This window comes from Trichomycterus rosablanca, chromosome 26 (genome assembly GCF_030014385.1).
Source record: "Trichomycterus rosablanca isolate fTriRos1 chromosome 26, fTriRos1.hap1, whole genome shotgun sequence".
Lineage (NCBI taxonomy): Eukaryota > Metazoa > Chordata > Actinopteri > Siluriformes > Trichomycteridae > Trichomycterus > Trichomycterus rosablanca.
In genome coordinates, this window is record NC_086013.1 from 1,737,663 (window position 1) to 1,742,822 (window position 5,160).

The window sequence follows — 5,160 nt, forward strand, 5'->3', positions numbered from 1 at the left end:
CCCTGAAGTGCTTTAGATTTATTCCTTCAAGTTTGCTTGACAGACCATCAGATGCAACTTTCTGTCTTTGTTCATGTCCTCACGCTCGACTCCTTTTGTTAAACCAAATGCACTCAGAAACTTTTCTACTTGCTGAGATCCTTCATCTTACATCTTCCTGACGTGAACGTGGTCTCCTGGTGCTTCCCTCTGATGGAAAAACACAGTAACACACCGACCAAGAGCCTTCTGTAACCAGAAGATCTGAATCAGGCTGATTTCTGCTCCCCCTTGATTCCCTCTCTCTCTCTCTTTCTCTCTCTCTCTCTCTCTCTCTCTCTCTCTCTCTCTCTCTCTCTCTCTCTCTCTCTCTCTCTCTCTTCTCTCTCTCTCTCTCTCTCTCTCTCTCTCTCTCTCTTTCTTTTTCCCCGACACGTTGGAACAGCTGGGATGACGTGGGTCACACCTTCGACAACGACTGGAAGGAAAACCCGAAGAGAAAAGCGTCCTCCGCAGTCGCCGGGTGGAAGGAGGCCGTAGGTCAAACACAAAGACTTAGCAGATTTAGCAAACGGGTTCCGGAGAAATCCAGCAGGAGTCGGCGGCAGCCCTCATCCCAGCGCGCCCGAAGGATCCAAACAAATCCTATGACTCTGTCTGAAAGCATTTTTCCTTTCCTTTCCTCTCCACCCCTCCCTCTCTCCGGTGCTCCCTGTTCCTCCCCTCCTCGCATGCCAGAACACATTGGTGTGCGCAAGATTAATCAAATTCCTCCACAATAAAAAGAGAAATCGCTCCCTTTTATAACTAACAATCAGTCTAAGTTAGACATTTAAGGGGGTCCACTTGGGCCCCAGTGTACAGAGGTTCCTTAGAAGCCTCCCCACTCTTTCCTCTTTCATATGAACTTAAATATATAACAGTGCTTGACATAAAACATGCTTGGTGCCAGATGCTGAGCTCAACATGCTTGGAGGAGAGCACTAATTCATCTGCAGAAGATTCAGGGCCATTAAAACCAGCACAGCTGGACATGCTACCAGCTTTTTCACTCCTTAAACCAGTCATCAAACCTTGTTACGGTATTCCAGTAGGTCTTCTGTACTGCAGTGTTAATTTGCTCATTTACATTCTGTATATAAATACATCATATTTAACATTCAATTCAGATAAGCATATATGCAGTATATATATTTATAAATATGTATGTGTCTGAGAGACGCTTATAGTCCGGATTTAGCTCCATCTGATTTCCACCTGTTTGGACGCTTAAAGAAGCTTTAAGGGGAAGAAGATTTTCATGTGATGATGATGTGAAAGCAGCGGCGCATCAGTGGCTACGAGCTCAACCAAAAACATTAAAAAGTCGGTACGACGCTGGAAAAATGGACATCAGAAGGTGACGATGTTGAAAAGTGATATTTGTTTTTGAAATTCTTAATAAATAGTTGAATAAATATTTATTTATTTAGAGAAAATCATAAACTAGTCGTCATAACGTGTCTCTAATAAAAGCGAATATTTAGAGTCCTCTGTAGTTCTGGCTCCAGAGACGTTAGCGTGGCTTCTGGACATCTGGAACCCATTCAGCAGCTTCATCACAGTTACCAGTTGTGTTTCTGAGCCAGTAGCTCAGTGTTTGAGGCACAGGACCAGTAATCAGTAGGTCTATTGTTCAAGCCCCACTACTACCAGGTTGCCACTCTTTCCTGATGCCGTAAATGTAAAGCTTCTCTCGGCTGCCTATTTAAAATATTGTGAACAGCCGATGAGGTGAAAGGATGAAACGGTGCGAGGACGAAACAGACTCATGCCAAGGCAAAATAAATAATTCACTGAGACGAACGTGCCCAACACATGGTGGTGATTGATGCGGTGACCATGGAGATGATCAACAAATACCCGTACGGGCACATTTACCCACGCGGAGAGGCGTTACATAACCCGTCTTATGATGAACACATGAGCAGCCCAACACAAAACTGTAGAAACAAAACAGGCATTGTTGTTCTTATGTACACAAATCACACACACACACACACACACACACACACTTTATCTGTGTGGATCAGGCTGGATCTTTGGCTCGCGTTTACAGTTTCATATTAAGACCAGGATGCCAAGTTTGGTTTTGCTCACTTTCAGCGTCTCATATTTTCCAACCCACAATTGTATCACACACACACACACACACACACACACACACACACACACACACTAATGTGACTATACGTGTGTAAACACTCCTGCTTTTGGATGAAATCATGCTCATATGGCCCTCGCAGCAGTCGCTAACACACACAAACACACGTCGTTCTCCGAGTGTCTGGTGGCGCAGGACAGGAGGACAGGAGGGGGAGAATTTTCATACTGATATGAAAATATCAAGGCGGGTTGTGAAAGAAATGACCCAGTGCCTCGGCCCTTCCGACAATCTTCAGATTTTTTCTGGTCTGGAGAGGCAATAAAAGGGAGCAAGAATTCTGTCAGGGGAAACGACCAGTTCTGACTTTAAATATTTTTATAGAAATTCCGACTCCTGAATCCTCGGTGCAGCTCTGTAATCTTTGGCTCTAGTGTCGACTGTAGAGTCATCAGAGCTCTGCTAAAATCCACACCTACAGCGTGACTCTAGATTCACTAGAACGGATGCAGTTTGGGCGTGGTCCTAGTATTCACAGTGTGGCTGTAATATTGGTACTAGAACCCTTACGTACAGCTCTGGAACCTTAGATCTAGAATCAGAATAAACAAATAGGGAAACCAAACAGAAACCAAAGCTTTGGTGTTTTAGTGAGAAAAGAGAAAAGTAGGAGCCAGGAAAGTCCTAATCTGGAAGCACTGACTTTTAAACCAGCAATTATTATTATTATTATTATTATTATTATTATTATTGTTGTTGTTGTTGTTGTTGTTTTGTTGTTGTTAGTATTATGGTTCTTTTTATTATTATTATTTTTGTTATTATTATGTTTATTATTATTATTATTATATATATATAAGTAGTAGTAATATTCTTGTTTATTATTATTATTATTATTTCCATTATGTTTATTATTATTATTATTATTATTATTATTATTATTATTACCATTATGTTTATTATTATTATTATTACTATTAATAATAATAATATTGTTGTTATTGTTATTATTATGATTATGTTTATTTTAGGGTTTTCAGTATTACTACTAGTAGTATTACTTTTATTGTTACTTATATATTCTGGGATTCAAACATACAGCCTTCTGTATTTTAGTGCAAACACTGCAACAGCTAAGCTGGTTTGCATGAATTTAGTGCTGGTTCTCACCGCTGCAGTTCCAGATTAGAACCTCAGTGTCAGAAGTAAAGGGACACAAAACAAAAGCTGGCATGAAGCTGGCATGCGGTGTTTCCATACCCACCGTCTCCATCATCATAGCAAAGCTTTAGGGAAACACAAAACACAAGATTTAGATTCACGGTGCTGCTACTTTAAAAATAACCCAACCAGGGCGGGGTTCCCTTCCACCAGCTCCCATTACCTCAGCGCTCGGTGGGCCGAGCCAGGAAGCTTCGTTCAGCACGTCCCGGAGAAGCCAAGAGTCCAGGAAAATCTGAGACGGTCAGAACCAGGAATTCGGAAACACACCCCCTGTTCAGCCAGTCTATCATTACCAGTTTAGGATTGTTTAACTGGTTTTAACTGGTTTGAGCTGGTTTAGCAGGCTGGAACATCTGGTGTTAGGCTGGTCTAACTGGTTGTCCAGCTGGTAGGTCGTAGAACCTACCTGATGAGCATCCATCAACCACTGTAAAACCATCTAAACCAGACCAGCTCAACCAGCTCAAACCAGATAAACCAGCGTGTTGGCCTGGACTGGTTTTCCTAGCAGAGCAAACATCACCTCATTCCATAAACTCAGAGTCCTGTGTGCACGCATCATTACACAGCCATGTAACCAACCTACAGGAGGAATGTGAGTCTCCACTGAGAAGTCGTGAAGAACTCATCTGGTCCATATTTAGATCTCCACCCTGCTTTCCAACTGGGCCGTTACGTAGAAGCACAAAGGACGTGTGTGTGTGTGTGTGTGTGTGTGTGTAAGAACTCGGGGGGTGGGGTTGAGGCCAGGCCCGTGCGAAAATATTTAGGGCTAAAATACCATGTAGTGTTTGTTTGTCTCTATTTTAGTGCCCATTAGATGACCAAAAGTATGTGAACATCTGACCATGAGCTCGCTGGACATTCCATTACAGCAGCCCTCACTCCTCTGGGAAAGACCTTCAGAGAGATAGAGCGTGTCTATGGGAATTTGTGAGTGTCTATGAGGTTGAGAATGGATGAGAATGCCTAGCTTACAATCAATGTTCCAATTCATCCCAAAGATCTTTAAAATGCTGCACACAGGGCTGAAGAAATGTTCCAGGTCCTAAAAGTTCAAATTCTGAACCAACGTGATAAGCAATAGTAATGGTTAGGATGCTGGACTGTTGGTCACTGGTTTATGCCCCACCACCACCAAGTTGCCACAGTTGGGCCTTGGGCAAAAGTTAAGAAATGCCCCGGACAGGTTGCCAATCCATCACAGGGCAAACACACACACACATACACACACCTAGTGGCAATTTCGTATCTCCAGTTAACCTGACTGCATGTCTTTGGATTGTGGGAGGAAACCCACACACAAGACACAGGGAGAACATGCTAACCACACAGAAAGGACCCAGACTGCTCCACCTGGGTACAGAACGCAGGACCTTCTTGCTGTACGGTGACAGTGTTACCTACTGAGCCATCATATATACATACATATACATACAGTATATATATATATATATATACCACTAATCAAATAGTGGTTATATTAGGTGGTGAGTCAGTTGGTCAGTGGGCTGCGTTCACCCAGTAATGTGCTGGTAAATTCCCAGTAAATGTTAACTGAAAATGTTTGAGAGTAACCAACCAGTCCTACTAATAAATACACGTTTGTTAGATTATGGATTATTATCATTTTCTAAGTTCTAATCCCCTCAGAGGATCTGCTCTGAACGTCAGAAACATCATAAACAAACAAACCAGCCAACAAAACAAGAAACAAACTCAAACTGTTGTAGTCGAGAGAAGAATTTACCTGAGCGTCGGTGCGGTTCAGTGAGGGTCCGGTGTGACGGTGACGGGCTCGAGCTCGGTCCCGC

General features: G+C 42.7%; 1 protein-coding gene across 2 annotated transcripts in view; it reads right to left on the reverse strand.

The window, feature by feature from the left end:
- myo1ca (myosin Ic, paralog a) overlaps positions 1-5,160 on the reverse strand; it is a 21,435-nt gene extending 16,275 nt beyond the window's left edge. The window contains exon 1 of one of the 2 annotated variants that reach the window (XM_062988347.1): positions 5,097-5,160. The gene's annotated coding sequence lies outside the window, so the exon portion shown is untranslated. Of the gene's footprint in view, positions 605-5,096 lie in introns of those variants that run through there. The other variant, XM_062988346.1, reaches the window with a different exon arrangement.